This window comes from Lissotriton vulgaris, chromosome 8, assembly GCF_964263255.1.
Source record: "Lissotriton vulgaris chromosome 8, aLisVul1.2, whole genome shotgun sequence".
Lineage (NCBI taxonomy): Eukaryota > Metazoa > Chordata > Amphibia > Caudata > Salamandridae > Lissotriton > Lissotriton vulgaris.
The window spans coordinates 545,676,684-545,697,046 of NC_141696.1; the positions used below are offsets into that span (position 1 = coordinate 545,676,684).

Here is a 20,363-nt window from a genome sequence, read left to right on the forward strand (position 1 = left end):
TATTAACGCGCACTGTCAAACATGGGGCTTTCACACGTCAGGTAAACATGATAACCAATACACAACAGAAGCAGATGTAGATTGCTTATCAATGCCGGGATAGAACAGTTGTGAATTGAGTAGAAGAAGGGCCCCTGAATTGATACTTATTATATACAGCCTGTAAGATAGTGAAATATGCAGGCTAGGAAAGGAGATGCAAATATCAATGTATTAGAAAAATACATAAAGAGGAGTGATTTGCTTTTATTCATTCAAGGCTAGAAAAAATCAACATACTATTGCAAGCATTCATACACCACCAAATAGAAATAAACAATTCTGACATTAAACGTAAAGGTGACGATGCATTTGTATCATCACCTTGAGAAGGGTCACCGAGGAATTGAGCCCAGGGCTTCTGCACTTAAACACCAGAAACACTCCACTAAACTAAGATGCCTGTTGGTGCCAACAATTCCCAAAGTTAATGCATGTTCTAGGTGAGCAATGAACAGAATGCAGGGCTCTTATGAAAGCGAGGTCTGTGAATCAACAGATACATCCACATGCCTATTACTTTAGTGTTTTCAAGAGAATTCATTTTCTTGGAACGAGTCTGCATGAAACCATCTTCAGGGCCTGGACAATTTCATGGCAAAACGGCACCTCTCAACATTGCAGCCAAGACAATATAACAACTGTTTCTGCCTGGTTTCGAAACGGGGACCTCTCGCGTGTGAGGCGAATGTGATAACCACTACACTACAGAAACAGATGTCTACAGTTGATTCTTCTGTGATGAAACTTCTCAAAACAGGCTATTCCAAGGGCCTCTGGTTTTAGATTTCTTTCATGCAACCTTCCCAGACAGCCCTAGCTGAACGCTTGTATATGCCATGCAAGTTCAGCATTTTTGCAAAATGCTTAAAGAGAAATGTTTCCTATTTGCTCAGGCAGGGCAAGGTTAAAAGCATGAGACTCTAGCAAATATTCATCCACTACTGCAAAGAGAAAATTGATATTGGCTTTGAAATGCATACTTCAATACTACTTTAAAAAAGCACCAATGAAAGGGCTCGTCTGGGATTTGAACCCGGGACCTCTCGCACCCAAAGTGAGAATCATACCCCTAGACCAACGAGCCTTCGAAAGGCCCGCACCTCTGAAAAGCTAATACCAGCTCTAAGCACGCAATGAAGATCATGCTAGGGACTTTTTCATGCTTGGTCTGTGAATACACATGAAATTCAGTGTCAACTTACCCTTTCTCAAATGATATCACTATCATTTATAAGTGTCCCCTTTTATTTTGTCCCAGAATTGGACACGTCTTACAGGAAGTCAGCACTTATTTATCTATTTCTGCAGTGGCTAGACCCTAAAGAGAAAGAATAAAAAGCTGTTCATAACAACATAAGAAACACATGTTGCATTTCTTCTCAAATGCTTATTCCCTTTGTGCAAATCGGAATGCCAAGCTGAATAACTGGGCCACAGATTCTGGCTAATTATCTTTCCCTTGAATGCAAGTAGCAATAAAAACTGCCTAATGCAGGACTAAAGCATTCCTTGCAAGCCTCTAACATCATAACATAACTGAGCTGCTGGTAGCAAGCTAAGCAATACCTTCCCAAAATGAGAAGTACATGTGCTAATCCGCTCAATCAGCGCTCGATCAGGCTCGATCAGGTGAGATATAGAAAAGGTGGAAAGGGTCCAAATGGCTGTCCCTTCCTTTTTAGGGTGGGTCCTTCTGACTATCATAGGATTGCTTGTAGGAGTGGCCAGGGTCAGAGAAAAAACTTTCAACCCTTCTTAGTGTTCTATCCAGAAGCAGGCATTTTCTATGCCTTTAATGTCAGGCTTTTCCCAGCAGTCTCTGTTCTGCCTATGTAAATTAACAAAAGCAGTGCTTATTCATCACTTACTCTAATGTCCTTACTGTCCAGAAAGCTCTGCCTAAGTATGCTTTTTTTCTTTTTCAGTGAAATTCTAAATGTTTTTTCTGCCCAGTCTATGGCAGTAGAATGCTGCTTATGATGCCACATTTTGTTGAATCACCAAGGTACAACTACAGAGGAATATATGAGTCTGAACGACATGGAACTCTTAGCTAACACATCACAATGTGTGATGCTTGCCAACCAAGCACTAGATTCTGGAGCGCTGATGATCAGAACATTCTGCTCCTGAAGGAAAGGAAAGACAGCTTGATGGAAAATAAAGTCTCAGTTTATATTAACGCTCTCTCTCTCCCAATATCTATCTATCTATCTATCTATCTATCTATCTATCTATCTATCTATCTATCTATCTATCTATCTATCTATCTATCTATCTATCTATCTATCTATCTATCTATCTATCTATCTATCTATCTATCTATCTATCTATCTATCTATCTATCTATCTATCTATCTATCTATCTATCTATCTTTATATATGGATACCTGCGTACACATACATATAGATATGCCATGCATTCCTTTAGATTTGTTCCAACCTCTTACCATTTGTTTGAGAATCCCTACTTTTCAAGTGACTGCAAATGAAGTCATTTCCGGCACTTTTTGGCCGGTGCAAGGTAACAAAAACACATGACAACTTTTAATAAAAATCATTGGTCTCTTTATTAACGCGCACTGTCAAACATGGGGCTTTCACACGTCAGGTAAACATGATAACCAATACACAACAGAAGCAGATGTAGATTGCTTATCAATGCCGGGATAGAACAGTTGTGAATTGAGTAGAAGAAGGGCCCCTGAATTGATACTTATTATATACAGCCTGTAAGATAGTGAAATATGCAGGCTAGGAAAGGAGATGCAAATATCAATGTATTAGAAAAATACATAAAGAGGAGTGATTTGCTTTTATTCATTCAAGGCTAGAAAAAATCAACATACTATTGCAAGCATTCATACACCACCAAATAGAAATAAACAATTCTGACATTAAACGTAAAGGTGACGATGCATTTGTATCATCACCTTGAGAAGGGTCACCGAGGAATTGAGCCCAGGGCTTCTGCACTTAAACACCAGAAACACTCCACTAAACTAAGATGCCTGTTGGTGCCAACAATTCCCAAAGTTAATGCATGTTCTAGGTGAGCAATGAACAGAATGCAGGGCTCTTATGAAAGCGAGGTCTGTGAATCAACAGATACATCCACATGCCTATTACTTTAGTGTTTTCAAGAGAATTCATTTTCTTGGAACGAGTCTGCATGAAACCATCTTCAGGGCCTGGACAATTTCATGGCAAAACGGCACCTCTCAACATTGCAGCCAAGACAATATAACAACTGTTTCTGCCTGGTTTCGAACCGGGGACCTCTCGCGTGTGAGGCGAATGTGATAACCACTACACTACAGAAACAGATGTCTACAGTTGATTCTTCTGTGATGAAACTTCTCAAAACAGGCTATTCCAAGGGCCTCTGGTTTTAGATTTCTTTCATGCAACCTTCCCAGACAGCCCTAGCTGAACGCTTGTATATGCCATGCAAGTTCAGCATTTTTGCAAAATGCTTAAAGAGAAATGTTTCCTATTTGCTCAGGCAGGGCAAGGTTAAAAGCATGAGACTCTAGCAAATATTCATCCACTACTGCAAAGAGAAAATTGATATTGGCTTTGAAATGCATACTTCAATACTACTTTAAAAAAGCACCAATGAAAGGGCTCGTCTGGGATTTGAACCCGGGACCTCTCGCACCCAAAGTGAGAATCATACCCCTAGACCAACGAGCCTTCGAAAGGCCCGCACCTCTGAAAAGCTAATACCAGCTCTAAGCACGCAATGAAGATCATGCTAGGGACTTTTTCATGCTTGGTCTGTGAATACACATGAAATTCAGTGTCAACTTACCCTTTCTCAAATGATATCACTATCATTTATAAGTGTCCCCTTTTATTTTGTCCCAGAATTGGACACGTCTTACAGGAAGTCAGCACTTATTTATCTATTTCTGCAGTGGCTAGACCCTAAAGAGAAAGAATAAAAAGCTGTTCATAACAACATAAGAAACACATGTTGCATTTCTTCTCAAATGCTTATTCCCTTTGTGCAAATCGGAATGCCAAGCTGAATAACTGGGCCACAGATTCTGGCTAATTATCTTTCCCTTGAATGCAAGTAGCAATAAAAACTGCCTAATGCAGGACTAAAGCATTCCTTGCAAGCCTCTAACATCATAACATAACTGAGCTGCTGGTAGCAAGCTAAGCAATACCTTCCCAAAATGAGAAGTACATGTGCTAATACGCTCAATCAGCGCTCGATCAGGCTCGATCAGGTGAGATATAGAAAAGGTGGAAAGGGTCCAAATGGCTGTCCCTTCCTTTTTAGGGTGGGTCCTTCTGACTATCATAGGATTGCTTGTAGGAGTGGCCAGGGTCAGAGAAAAAACTTTCAACCCTTCTTAGTGTTCTATCCAGAAGCAGGCATTTTCTATGCCTTTAATGTCAGGCTTTTCCCAGCAGTCTCTGTTCTGCCTATGTAAATTAACAAAAGCAGTGCTTATTCATCACTTACTCTAATGTCCTTACTGTCCAGAAAGCTCTGCCTAAGTATGCTTTTTTTCTTTTTCAGTGAAATTCTAAATGTTTTTTCTGCCCAGTCTATGGCAGTAGAATGCTGCTTATGATGCCACATTTTGTTGAATCACCAAGGTACAACTACAGAGGAATATATGAGTCTGAACGACATGGAACTCTTAGCTAACACATCACAATGTGTGATGCTTGCCAACCAAGCACTAGATTCTGGAGCGCTGATGATCAGAACATTCTGCTCCTGAAGGAAAGGAAAGACAGCTTGATGGAAAATAAAGTCTCAGTTTATATTAACGCTCTCTCTCTCCCAATATCTATCTATCTATCTATCTATCTATCTATCTATCTATCTATCTATCTATCTATCTATCTATCTATCTATCTATCTATCTATCTATCTATCTATCTATCTATCTATCTATCTATCTATCTATCTATCTATCTATCTATCTATCTATCTATCTTTATATATGGATACCTGCGTACACATACATATAGATATGCCATGCATTTCTTTAGATTTGTTCCAACCTCTTACCATTTATTTGAGAATCCCTACTTTTCAAGTGACTGCAAATGAAGTCATTTCCGGCACTTTTTGGCCGGTGCAAGGTAACAAAAACACATGACAACTTTTAATAAAAATCATTGGTCTCTTTATTAACGCGCACTGTCAAACATGGGGCTTTCACACGTCAGGTAAACATGATAACCAATACACAACAGAAGCAGATGTAGATTGCTTATCAATGCCGGGATAGAACAGTTGTGAATTGAGTAGAAGAAGGGCCCCTGAATTGATACTTATTATATACAGCCTGTAAGATAGTGAAAAATGCAGGCTAGGAAAGGAGATGCAAATATCAATGTATTAGAAAAATACATAAAGAGGAGTGATTTGCTTTTATTCATTCAAGGCTAGAAAAAATAAACATACTATTGCAAGCATTCATACACCACCAAATAGAAATAAACAATTCTGACATTAAACGTAAAGGTGACGATGCATTTGTATCATCACCTTGAGAAGGGTCACCGGGGAATTGAGCCCAGGGCTTCTGCACTTAAACACCAGAAACACTCCACTAAACTAAGATGCCTGTTGGTGCCAACAATTCCCAAAGTTAATGCATGTTCTAGGTGAGCAATGAACAGAATGCAGGGCTCTTATGAAAGCGAGGTCTGTGAATCAACAGATACATCCACATGCCAATTACTTTAGTGTTTTTAAGAGAATTCACTTTCTTGGAACGAGTCTGCATGAAACCATCTTCAGGGCCTGGACAATTTCATGGCAAAACGGCACCTCTCAACATTGCAGCCAAGACAATATAACAACTGTTTCTGCCCGGTTTCGAACCCGGGGACCTTTCGCGTGTGAGGCGAACGTGATAACCACTACACTACAGAAACAGATGTCTACAGTTGATTCTTCTGTGATGAAACTTCTCAAAACAGGCTATTCCAAGGGCCTCTGGTTTTAGATTTCTTTCATGCAACCTTCCCAGCCAGCCCTAGCTGAACGCTTGTATATGCCATGCAAGTTCAGCATTTTTGCAAAATGCTTAAAGAGAAATATTTCCTATTTGCTCAGGCAGGGCAAGGTTAAAAGCATGAGACTCTAGCAAATATTCATCCACTACTGCAAAGAGAAAATTGATATTGGCTTTGAAATGCATACTTCAATACTACTTTAAAAAAGCACCAATGAAAGGGCTCGTCCGGGATTTGAACCCGGGACCTCTCGCACCCAAAGCGAGAATCATACCCCTAGACCAACGAGCCTTCAAAAGGCCCGCACCTCTGAATAGCTAATACCAGCTCTAAGCACGCAATGAAGATCATGCTGGGGACTTTTTCATGCTTGGTCTGTGAATACACATGAAATTCAGTGTCAACTTACCCTTTCTCAAATGATATCACTATCATTTACAAGTGTCCCCTTTTATTTTGTCCCAGCATTGGACACGTCTTACAGGAAGTCAGCACTTATTTATCTATTTCTGCAGTGGCTAGACCCTAAAGAGAAAGAACAAAAAGCTGTTCATAACAACATAAGAAACACATGTTGCATTTTTTCTCAAATGCTTATTCCCTTTGTGCAAATCGGAATGCCAAGCTGAATAACTGGGCCACAGATTCTGGCTAATTATCTTTCCCTTGAATGCAAGTAGCAATAAAAACTGCCTAATGCAGGACTAAAGCATTCCTTGCAAGCCTCTAACATCATAACATAACTGAGCTGCTGGTAGCAAGCTAAGCAATACCTTCCCAAAATGAGAAGTACATGTGCTAATCCGCTCAATCAGCGCTCGATCAGGCTCGATCAGGCGAGATATAGAAAAGGTGGAAAGGGTCCAAATGGCTGTCCCTTCCTTTTTAGGGTGGGTCCTTCTGACTATCATAGGATTGCTTGTAGGAGTGGCAGGGTCAGAGAAAAAACTTTCAACCCTTCTTAGTGTTCTATCCAGAAGCAGGCATTTTCTGTGCCTTTAATGTCAGGCTTTTCCCAGCAGTCTCTGTTCTGCCTATGTAAATTAACAAAAGCAGTGCTTATTCATCACTTACTCTAATGTCCTTACTGTCCAGAAAGCTCTGCCTAAGTATGCTTTTTTTCTTTTTCAGTGAAATTCTAAATGTTTTTTCTGCCCAGTCTATGGCAGTAGAATGCTGCTTATGATGCCACATTTTGTTGAATCACCAAGGTACAACTACAGAGGAATATATGAGTCTGAACGACATGGAACTCTTAGCTAACACATCACAATGTGTGATGCTTGCCAACAAAGCACTAGATTCTGGAGCGCTGATGATCAGAACATTCTGCTCCTGAAGGAAAGGAAAGACAGCTTGATGGAAAATAAAGTCTCAGTTTATATTAACGCTCTCTCTCTCCCAATATCTATCTATCTATCTATCTATCTATCTATCTATCTATCTATCTATCTATCTATCTATCTATCTATCTATCTATCTATCTATCTATCTATCTATCTATCTATCTATCTATCTATCTATCTATCTATCTATCTATCTATCTATCTATCTATCTATCTATCTATCTATCTATCTATCTATCTATCTATCTATCTATCTATCTATCTATCTATCTATCTATCTATCTATCTATCTATCTATCTATCTATCTATCTACCTACCTACCTACCTATCTATCTATCTATCTATCTATCTACCTACCTACCTACCTATCTATCTATCTATCTATCTATCTATCTATCTATCTATCTATCTATCTATCTATCTATCTATCTATCTATCTATCTATCTATCTATCTATCTATCTATCTATCTATCTATCTATCTATCTATCTATCTATCTATCTATCTATCTATCTATCTATCTAACTATCTATCTATCTATCTATCTATCTATCTATCTATCTATCTATCTATCTATCTATTTATCTATCTATCTTTATATATGGATACCTGCGTACACATACATATAGATATGCCATGCATTCCTTTAGATTTGTTCCAACCTCTTACCATTTATTTGAGAATCCCTACTTTTCAAGTGACTGCAAATGAAGTCATTTCCGGCACTTTTTGGCCGGTGCAAGGTAACAAAAACACATGACAACTTTTAATAAAAATCATTGGTCTCTTTATTAACGCGCACTGTCAAACATGGGGCTTTCACACGCCAGGTAAACATGATAACCAATACACAACAGAAGCAGATGTAGATTGCTTATCAATGCCGGGATAGAACAGTTGTGAATTGAGTAGAAGAAGGGCCCCTGAATTGATACTTATTATATACAGCCTGTAAGATAGTGAAAAATGCAGGCTAGGAAAGGAGATGCAAATATCAATGTATTAGAAAAATACATAAAGAGGAGTGATTTGCTTTTATTCATTCAAGGCTAGAAAAAATCAACATACTATTGCAAGCATTCATACACCACCAAATAGAAATAAACAATTCTGACATTAAATGTAAAGGTGACAATGCATTTGTATCATCACCTTGAGAAGGGTCACCGAGGAATTGAGCCCAGGGCTTCTGCACTTAAACACCAGAAACACTCCACTAAACTAAGATGCCTGTTGGTGCCAACAATTCCCAAAGTTAATGCATGTTCTAGGTGAGCAATGAACAGAATGCAGGGCTCTTATAAAAGTGAGGTCTGTGAATCAACAGATACATCCACATGCCAATTACTTTAGTGTTTTCAAGAGAATTCACTTTCTTGGAACGAGTCTGCATGAAACCATCTTCAGGGCCTGGACAATTTCATGGCAAAACAGCACCTCTCAACATTGCAGCCAAGACAATATAACAACTGTTTCTGCCTGGTTTCGAACCGGGGACCTTTCGCGTGTGAGGCGAACGTGATAACCACTACACTACAGAAACAGATGTCTACAGTTGATTCTTCTGTGATGAAACTTCTCAAAACAGGCTATTCCAAGGGCCTCTGGTTTTAGATTTCTTTCATGCAACCTTCCCAGACAGCCCTAGCTGAACGCTTGTATATGCCATGCAAGTTCAGCATTTTTGCAAAATGCTTAAAGAGAAATGTTTCCTATTTGCTCAGGCAGGGCAAGGTTAAAAGCATGAGACTCTAGCAAATATTCATCCACTACTGCAAAGAGAAAATTGATATTGGCTTTGAAATGCATACTTCAATACTACTTTAAAAAAGCACCAATGAAAGGGCTTCCCTGGGATTTGAACCCGGGACCTCTCGCACCCAAAGCGAGAATCATACCCCTAGACCAACGAGCCTTCGAAAGGCCCGCACCTCTGAAAAGCTAATACCAGCTCTAAGCACGCAATGAAGATCATGCTAGGGACTTTTTCATGCTTGGTCTGTGAATACACATGAAATTCAGTGTCAACTTACCCTTTCTCAAATGATATCACTATCATTTATAAGTGTCCCCTTTTATTTTGTCCCAGAATTGGACACGTCTTACAGGAAGTCAGCACTTATTTATCTATTTCTGCAGTGGCTAGACCCTAAAGAGAAAGAATAAAAAGCTGTTCATAACAACATAAGAAACACATGTTGCATTTTTTCTCAAATGCTTATTCCCTTTGTGCAAATCGGAATGCCAAGCTTAATAACTGGGTCACAGATTCTGGCTAATTATCTTTCCCTTGAATGCAAGTAGCAATAAAAACTGCCTAATGCAGGACTAAAGCATTCCTTGCAAGCCTCTAACATCATAACATAACTGAGCTGCTGGTAGCAAGCTAAGCAATACCTTCCCAAAATGAGAAGTACATGTGCTAATCCGCTCAATCAGCGCTCGATCAGGCTCGATCAGGTGAGATATAGAAAAGGTGGAAAGGGTCCAAATGGCTGTCCCTTCCTTTTTAGGGTGGGTCCTTCTGACTATCATAGGATTGCTTGTAGGAGTGGCCAGGGTCAGAGAAAAAACTTTCAACCCTTCTTAGTGTTCTATCCAGAAGCAGGCATTTTCTATGCCTTTAATGTCAGGCTTTTCCCAGCAGTCTCTGTTCTGCCTATGTAAATTAACAAAAGCAGTGCTTATTCATCACTTACTCTAATGTCCTTACTGTCCAGAAAGCTTTGCCTAAGTATGCTTTTTTTCTTTTTCAGTGAAATTCTAAATGTTTTTTCTGCCCAGTCTATGGCAGTAGAATGCTGCTTATGATGCCACATTTTGTTGAATCACCAAGGTACAACTACAGAGGAATATATGAGTCTGAACGACATGGAACTCTTAGCTAACACATCACAATGTGTGATGCTTGCCAACCAAGCACTAGATTCTGGAGCGCTGATGATCAGAACATTCTGCTCCTGAAGGAAAGGAAAGACAGCTTGATGGAAAATAAAGTCTCAGTTTATATTAACGCTCTCTCTCTCCCAATATCTATCTATCTATCTATCTATCTATCTATCTATCTATCTATCTATCTATCTATCTATCTATCTATCTATCTATCTATCTATCTATCTATCTATCTATCTATCTATCTATCTATCTATCTATCTATCTATCTATCTATCTATCTATATATCTATCTTTATATATGGATACCTGCGTACACATACATATAGATATGCCATGCATTCCTTTAGATTTGTTCCAACCTCTTACCATTTATTTGAGAATCCCTACTTTTCAAGTGACTGCAAATGAAGTCATTTCCGGCACTTTTTGGCCGGTGCAAGGTAACAAAAACACATGACAACTTTTAATAAAAATCATTGGTCTCTTTATTAACGCGCACTGTCAAACATGGGGCTTTCACAGGTCAGGTAAACATGATAACCAATACACAACAGAAGCAGATGTAGATTGCTTATCAATGCCGGGATAGAACAGTTGTGAATTGAGTAGAAGAAGGGCCCCTGAATTGATACTTATTATATACAGCCTGTAAGATAGTGAAATATGCAGGCTAGGAAAGGAGATGCAAATATCAATGTATTAGAAAAATACATAAAGAGGAGTGATTTGCTTTTATTCATTCAAGGCTAGAAAAAATCAACATACTATTGCAAGCATTCATACACCACCAAATAGAAATAAACAATTCTGACATTAAACGTAAAGGTGACGATGCATTTGTATCATCACCTTGAGAAGGGTCACCGAGGAATTGAGCCCAGGGCTTCTGCACTTAAACACCAGAAACACTCCACTAAACTAAGATGCCTGTTGGTGCCAACAATTCCCAAAGTTAATGCATGTTCTAGGTGAGCAATGAACAGAATGCAGGGCTCTTATAAAAGTGAGGTCTGTGAATCAACAGATACATCCACATGCCAATTACTTTAGTGTTTTCAAGAGAATTCACTTTCTTGGAACGAGTCTGCATGAAACCATCTTCAGGGCCTGGACAATTTCATGGCAAAACAGCACCTCTCAACATTGCAGCCAAGACAATATAACAACTGTTTCTGCCTGGTTTCGAACCGGGGACCTTTCGCGTGTGAGGCGAACGTGATAACCACTACACTACAGAAAGAGATGTCTACAGTTGATTCTTCTGTGATGAAACTTCTCAAAACAGGCTATTCCAAGGGCCTCTGGTTTTAGATTTCTTTCATGCAACCTTCCCAGACAGCCCTAGCTGAACGCTTGTATATGCCATGCAAGTTCAGCATTTTTGCAAAATGCTTAAAGAGAAATGTTTCCTATTTGCTCAGGCAGGGCAAGGTTAAAAGCATGAGACTCTAGCAAATATTCATCCACTACTGCAAAGAGAAAATTGATATTGGCTTTGAAATGCATACTTCAATACTACTTTAAAAAAGCACCAATGAAAGGGCTTCCCTGGGATTTGAACCCGGGACCTCTCGCACCCAAAGCGAGAATCATACCCCTAGACCAACGAGCCTTCGAAAGGCCCGCACCTCTGAAAAGCTAATACCAGCTCTAAGCACGCAATGAAGATCATGCTAGGGACTTTTTCATGCTTGGTCTGTGAATACACATGAAATTCAGTGTCAACTTACCCTTTCTCAAATGATATCACTATCATTTATAAGTGTCCCCTTTTATTTTGTCCCAGAATTGGACACGTCTTACAGGAAGTCAGCACTTATTTATCTATTTCTGCAGTGGCTAGACCCTAAAGAGAAAGAATAAAAAGCTGTTCATAACAACATAAGAAACACATGTTGCATTTTTTCTCAAATGCTTATTCCCTTTGTGCAAATCGGAATGCCAAGCTTAATAACTGGGTCACAGATTCTGGCTAATTATCTTTCCCTTGAATGCAAGTAGCAATAAAAACTGCCTAATGCAGGACTAAAGCATTCCTTGCAAGCCTCTAACATCATAACATAACTGAGCTGCTGGTAGCAAGCTAAGCAATACCTTCCCAAAATGAGAAGTACATGTGCTAATCCGCTCAATCAGCGCTCGATCAGGCTCGATCAGGTGAGATATAGAAAAGGTGGAAAGGGTCCAAATGGCTGTCCCTTCCTTTTTAGGGTGGGTCCTTCTGACTATCATAGGATTGCTTGTAGGAGTGGCCAGGGTCAGAGAAAAAACTTTCAACCCTTCTTAGTGTTCTATCCAGAAGCAGGCATTTTCTATGCCTTTAATGTCAGGCTTTTCCCAGCAGTCTCTGTTCTGCCTATGTAAATTAACAAAAGCAGTGCTTATTCATCACTTACTCTAATGTCCTTACTGTCCAGAAAGCTCTGCCTAAGTATGCTTTTTTTCTTTTTCAGTGAAATTCTAAATGTTTTTTCTGCCCAGTCTATGGCAGTAGAATGCTGCTTATGATGCCACATTTTGTTGAATCACCAAGGTACAACTACAGAGGAATATATGAGTCTGAACGACATGGAACTCTTAGCTAACACATCACAATGTGTGATGCTTGCCAACCAAGCACTAGATTCTGGAGCGCTGATGATCAGAACATTCTGCTCCTGAAGGAAAGGAAAGACAGCTTGATGGAAAATAAAGTCTCAGTTTATATTAACGCTCTCTCTCTCCCAATATCTATCTATCTATCTATCTATCTATCTATCTATCTATCTATCTATCTATCTATCTATCTATCTATCTATCTATCTATCTATCTATCTATCTATCTATCTATCTATCTATCTATCTATCTATCTATCTATCTATCTATCTATCTATCTATCTATCTATCTATCTATCTTTATATATGGATACCTGCGTACACATACATATAGATATGCCATGCATTCCTTTAGATTTGTTCCAACCTCTTACCATTTGTTTGAGAATCCCTACTTTTCAAGTGACTGCAAATGAAGTCATTTCCGGCACTTTTTGGCCGGTGCAAGGTAACAAAAACACATGACAACTTTTAATAAAAATCATTGGTCTCTTTATTAACGCGCACTGTCAAACATGGGGCTTTCACACGTCAGGTAAACATGATAACCAATACACAACAGAAGCAGATGTAGATTGCTTATCAATGCCGGGATAGAACAGTTGTGAATTGAGTAGAAGAAGGGCCCCTGAATTGATACTTATTATATACAGCCTGTAAGATAGTGAAATATGCAGGCTAGGAAAGGAGATGCAAATATCAATGTATTAGAAAAATACATAAAGAGGAGTGATTTGCTTTTATTCATTCAAGGCTAGAAAAAATCAACATACTATTGCAAGCATTCATACACCACCAAATAGAAATAAACAATTCTGACATTAAACGTAAAGGTGACGATGCATTTGTATCATCACCTTGAGAAGGGTCACCGAGGAATTGAGCCCAGGGCTTCTGCACTTAAACACCAGAAACACTCCACTAAACTAAGATGCCTGTTGGTGCCAACAATTCCCAAAGTTAATGCATGTTCTAGGTGAGCAATGAACAGAATGCAGGGCTCTTATGAAAGCGAGGTCTGTGAATCAACAGATACATCCACATGCCTATTACTTTAGTGTTTTCAAGAGAATTCATTTTCTTGGAACGAGTCTGCATGAAACCATCTTCAGGGCCTGGACAATTTCATGGCAAAACGGCACCTCTCAACATTGCAGCCAAGACAATATAACAACTGTTTCTGCCTGGTTTCGAAACGGGGACCTCTCGCGTGTGAGGCGAATGTGATAACCACTACACTACAGAAACAGATGTCTACAGTTGATTCTTCTGTGATGAAACTTCTCAAAACAGGCTATTCCAAGGGCCTCTGGTTTTAGATTTCTTTCATGCAACCTTCCCAGACAGCCCTAGCTGAACGCTTGTATATGCCATGCAAGTTCAGCATTTTTGCAAAATGCTTAAAGAGAAATGTTTCCTATTTGCTCAGGCAGGGCAAGGTTAAAAGCATGAGACTCTAGCAAATATTCATCCACTACTGCAAAGAGAAAATTGATATTGGCTTTGAAATGCATACTTCAATACTACTTTAAAAAAGCACCAATGAAAGGGCTCGTCTGGGATTTGAACCCGGGACCTCTCGCACCCAAAGTGAGAATCATACCCCTAGACCAACGAGCCTTCGAAAGGCCCGCACCTCTGAAAAGCTAATACCAGCTCTAAGCACGCAATGAAGATCATGCTAGGGACTTTTTCATGCTTGGTCTGTGAATACACATGAAATTCAGTGTCAACTTACCCTTTCTCAAATGATATCACTATCATTTATAAGTGTCCCCTTTTATTTTGTCCCAGAATTGGACACGTCTTACAGGAAGTCAGCACTTATTTATCTATTTCTGCAGTGGCTAGACCCTAAAGAGAAAGAATAAAAAGCTGTTCATAACAACATAAGAAACACATGTTGCATTTCTTCTCAAATGCTTATTCCCTTTGTGCAAATCGGAATGCCAAGCTGAATAACTGGGCCACAGATTCTGGCTAATTATCTTTCCCTTGAATGCAAGTAGCAATAAAAACTGCCTAATGCAGGACTAAAGCATTCCTTGCAAGCCTCTAACATCATAACATAACTGAGCTGCTGGTAGCAAGCTAAGCAATACCTTCCCAAAATGAGAAGTACATGTGCTAATCCGCTCAATCAGCGCTCGATCAGGCTCGATCAGGTGAGATATAGAAAAGGTGGAAAGGGTCCAAATGGCTGTCCCTTCCTTTTTAGGGTGGGTCCTTCTGACTATCATAGGATTGCTTGTAGGAGTGGCCAGGGTCAGAGAAAAAACTTTCAACCCTTCTTAGTGTTCTATCCAGAAGCAGGCATTTTCTATGCCTTTAATGTCAGGCTTTTCCCAGCAGTCTCTGTTCTGCCTATGTAAATTAACAAAAGCAGTGCTTATTCATCACTTACTCTAATGTCCTTACTGTCCAGAAAGCTCTGCCTAAGTATGCTTTTTTTCTTTTTCAGTGAAATTCTAAATGTTTTTTCTGCCCAGTCTATGGCAGTAGAATGCTGCTTATGATGCCACATTTTGTTGAATCACCAAGGTACAACTACAGAGGAATATATGAGTCTGAACGACATGGAACTCTTAGCTAACACATCACAATGTGTGATGCTTGCCAACCAAGCACTAGATTCTGGAGCGCTGATGATCAGAACATTCTGCTCCTGAAGGAAAGGAAAGACAGCTTGATGGAAAATAAAGTCTCAGTTTATATTAACGCTCTCTCTCTCCCAATATCTATCTATCTATCTATCTATCTATCTATCTATCTATCTATCTATCTATCTATCTATCTATCTATCTATCTATCTATCTATCTATCTATCTATCTATCTATCTATCTATCTATCTATCTATCTATCTATCTATCTATCTATCTATCTATCTATCTATCTATCTATCTATCTATCTATCTATCTTTATATATGGATACCTGCGTACACATACATATAGATATGCCATGCATTCCTTTAGATTTGTTCCAACCTCTTACCATTTGTTTGAGAATCCCTACTTTTCAAGTGACTGCAAATGAAGTCATTTCCGGCACTTTTTGGCCGGTGCAAGGTAACAAAAACACATGACAACTTTTAATAAAAATCATTGGTCTCTTTATTAACGCGCACTGTCAAACATGGGGCTTTCACACGTCAGGTAAACATGATAACCAATACACAACAGAAGCAGATGTAGATTGCTTATCAATGCCGGGATAGAACAGTTGTGAATTGAGTAGAAGAAGGGCCCCTGAATTGATACTTATTATATACAGCCTGTAAGATAGTGAAATATGCAGGCTAGGAAAGGAGATGCAAATATCAATGTATTAGAAAAATACATAAAGAGGAGTGATTTGCTTTTATTCATTCAAGGCTAGAAAAAATCAACATACTATTGCAAGCATTCATACACCACCAAATAGAAATAAACAATTCTGACATTAAACGTAAAGGTGACGATGCATTTGTATCATCACCTTGAGAAGGGTCACCGAGGAATTGAGCCCAGGGCTTCTGCACTTAAACACCAGAAACACTCCACTAAACTAAGATGCCTGTTGGTGCCAACAATTCCCAAAGTTAATGCATGTTCTAGGTGAGCAATGAACAGAATGCAGGGCTCTTATGAAAGCGAGGTCTGTGAATCAACAGATACATCCACATGCCTATTACTTTAGTGTTTTCAAGAGAATTCATTTTCTTGGAACGAGTCTGCATGAAACCATCTTCAGGGCCTGGACAATTTCATGGCAAAACGGCACCTCTCAACATTGCAGCCAAGACAATATAACAACTGTTTCTGCCTGGTTTCGAACCGGGGACCTCTCGCGTGTGAGGCGAATGTGATAACCACTACACTACAGAAACAGATGTCTACAGTTGATTCTTCTGTGATGAAACTTCTCAAAACAGGCTATTCCAAGGGCCTCTGGTTTTAGATTTCTTTCATGCAACCTTCCCAGACAGCCCTAGCTGAACGCTTGTATATGCCATGCAAGTTCAGCATTTTTGCAAAATGCTTAAAGAGAAATGTTTCCTATTTGCTCAGGCAGGGCAAGGTTAAAAGCATGAGACTCTAGCAAATATTTATCCACTACTGCAAAGAGAAAATTGATATTGGCTTTGAAATGCATACTTCAATACTACTTTAAAAAAGCACCAATGAAAGGGCTCGTCTGGGATTTGAACCCGGGACCTCTCGCACCCAAAGTGAGAATCATACCCCTAGACCAACGAGCCTTCGAAAGGCCCGCACCTCTGAAAAGCTAATACCAGCTCTAAGCACGCAATGAAGATCATGCTAGGGACTTTTTCATGCTTGGTCTGTGAATACACATGAAATTCAGTGTCAACTTACCCTTTCTCAAATGATATCACTATCATTTATAAGTGTCCCCTTTTATTTTGTCCCAGAATTGGACACGTCTTACAGGAAGTCAGCAGTTATTTATCTATTTCTGCAGTGGCTAGACCCTAAAGAGAAAGAATAAAAAGCTGTTCATAACAACATAAGAAACACATGTTGCATTTCTTCTCAAATGCTTATTCCCTTTGTGCAAATCGGAATGCCAAGCTGAATAACTGGGCCACAGATTCTGGCTAATTATCTTTCCCTTGAATGCAAGTAGCAATAAAAACTGCCTAATGCAGGACTAAAGCATTCCTTGCAAGCCTCTAACATCATAACATAACTGAGCTGCTGGTAGCAAGCTAAGCAATACCTTCCCAAAATGAGAAGTACATGTGCTAATCCGCTCAATCAGCGCTCAATCAGGCTCGATCAGGCGAGATATAGAAAAGGTGGAAAGGGTCCAAATGGCTGTCCCTTCCTTTTTAGGGTGGGTCCTTCTGACTATCATAGGATTGCTTGTAAGAGTGGCCAGGGTCAGAGAAAAAACTTTCAACCCTTCTTAGTATTCTATCCAGAAGCAGGCATTTTCTGTGCCTTTAATTTCAGGCTTTTCCCAGCAGTCTCTGTTCTGCCTATGTAAATTAACTAAAGCAGTGCTTATTCATCACTTACTCTAATGTACTTACTGTCTAAAAATCTCTGCCTAAGTATGCTTTTTTTCTTTTTCAGTGAAATTCTAAATGTTTTTTCTGCCCAGTCTATGGCAGTAGAATGCTGCTTATGATGCCACATTTTGTTGAATCACCAAGGTACAACTACAGAGGAATATATGAGTCTGAACGACATGGAACTCTTAGCTAACACATCACAATGTGTGATGCTTGCCAACCAAGCACTAGATTCTGGAGCGCTGATGATCAGAACATTCTGCTCCTGAAGGAAAGGAAAGACAGCTTGATGGAAAATAAAGTCTCAGTTTATATTAACGCTCTCTCTCTCCCAATATCTATCTATCTACATATCTATCTATCTATCTATCTATCTATCTATCTATCTATCTATCTATCTATCTATCTATCTATCTATCTATCTATCTATCTATCTATCTATCTATCTATCTATCTATCTATCTATCTATCTATCTATCTATCTATCTTTATATATGGATACCTGCGTACACATACATATAGATATGCCATGCATTCCTTTAGATTTGTTCCAACCTCTTACCATTTATTTGAGAATCCCTACTTTTCAAGTGACTGCAAATGAAGTCATTTCCGGCACTTTTTGGCCGGTGCAAGGTAACAAAAACACATGACAACTTTTAATAAAAATCATTGGTCTCTTTATTAACGCGCACTGTCAAACATGGGGCTTTCACACGTCAGGTAAACATGATAACCAATACACAACAGAAGCAGATGTAGATTGCTTATCAATGCCGGGATAGAACAGTTGTGAATTGAGTAGAAGAAGGGCCCCTGAATTGATACTTATTATATACAGCCTGTAAGATAGTGAAATATGCAGGCTAGGAAAGGAGATGCAAATATCAATGTATTAGAAAAATACATAGGGGGGCGTGGCTTGAACGCCGTACAAGATGGCGGACTGATCTCGGAGCTCCGTCAGTCGTCCACCGGACCCGGCGATTTTCTCCGCGTTTCCTGACCAAATGCGAGCGCTGTCGCTGGAATCCGCCGCCGGAACATGAGGTGAGCAGGGGGAACTAATCTGCTCTCCTCGCAACCGGCGGTGTCAGATTATAACATCTGCGACGCGCTTCGCTCGTCAGCGGCCGCCATTTTCGCCACTCTAAGTGCGCAACGCTCCTTTCCTCAAAACGCCGCTTTTTCACTGCCATGAATGCAACGCGGTTATTACAAGCACCGGACTCTTGCTTTTCTTGCCTCCTCTTCACCACTTTGCCACCTCATTTGTAAAGTGTATTTACTAGCTCTGTGACAGAAAACGATGAGGTATTTTCTTCTCTCCTAACTGAATGCTAGTTCCTCATGTATGTGAACTTCCTTTACACAATATTCTGTCGCATTGCCCTACATTGACTCTGCAGTTCAGCCACCATTTCATTATGCGCTTTCCTTGACATGAGGTGATATTTTTTCTATATAATCTTCCTTATTTCTTTGAGAAGGCAATATAAAAATTTTTTGTGCTTATTTTCTGCACTCCTACGCAAGTTGTGGTCTTAATACACTTCTTTTTCCCGTTATTTATGGGGAAGCTTCGACAACTCAAGCTTACAGCCCCCAAAGCTAAACCACAGCTTTCCTCAGACTCTGACTCTGCGTCTCACGTCATGGATGACTCTGTTCCTGTTAAACCGTCCACAGCTCAAGGCGCAATTCCTAAATCGGCTACACCTAATAAGCCTCTTCAACCTGCTTCAATCAAACGTCTGAAAAAAGACCCTCCATCTCCGGATTCCTCAGCGCATTCTGCGTCAATGGATCTTATTCTGGAGGAACTTCGTGCACTCAAACCCTTCATGGCTGAAACAACTAAAACTTTACAATTCCTTCACGACAAATGGTCTACTCTGGAATCAAGGGTTTTACTGGTGGAACAATCTACAGATTCTCTTCAAACCTCCTGTGCAAAAATTACACTTTTGGAAAAGGATATTTCAATCTTGATACGACAGTCGGAAGAGTTGGAAAATCGTAATAGAAGGAATAACCTCCGCCTTTATAATCTTCCGGAACTTACAGAAGGATCCGATCCAACAGCTTTCTTCCAAACATTTTTGCCAAAAATTTTGGACCTTCCTTCTTCCACCTCTCTTAATATTCAACGTGCGCACCGTCTTGGCCCTAAAGTCTCCACCAAGCCCAGAGGAGTCATCATGCTGTTCCTCCAATACACAGATCTTCTCCAAGTATTATCAGCAGCAAAGACTAAAAAACAAATTATGTGGGAGGGTCGCAGGCTATACTTATCTCAAGACGTTGCTAAAGTCACAGCTGATCGTCGAAAGCAATTCCTTGATTTAAGACCGCGTTTGAGAGATCTTGGCGCTCGTTATGGACTGCTTCATCCATGCCTCTTCAAAGTGACCTACAAAGACAGAACAACCACTTTCGAAGATCCACTCGTCCTGGAGGAATTTCTTC

General features: G+C 39.7%; 3 non-coding genes across 3 annotated transcripts; all 3 read right to left on the minus strand.

The window, feature by feature from the left end:
• Positions 1 to 5,881: 5,881 nt before the first annotated feature.
• On the minus strand, positions 5,882 to 5,955 carry TRNAV-CAC (transfer RNA valine (anticodon CAC)). The gene has a single exon. It is a non-coding gene; the product is annotated as a tRNA-Val (tRNA).
• A 300-nt stretch (positions 5,956 to 6,255) lies between these two features.
• On the minus strand, positions 6,256 to 6,327 carry TRNAP-UGG (transfer RNA proline (anticodon UGG)). Its single transcript has one exon. It is a non-coding gene; the product is annotated as a tRNA-Pro (tRNA).
• A 2,526-nt stretch (positions 6,328 to 8,853) lies between these two features.
• Positions 8,854 to 8,926, minus strand: TRNAV-CAC (transfer RNA valine (anticodon CAC)). Its single transcript has one exon. It is a non-coding gene; the product is annotated as a tRNA-Val (tRNA).
• Between the last annotated feature and the right edge of the window lie 11,437 nt (positions 8,927 to 20,363).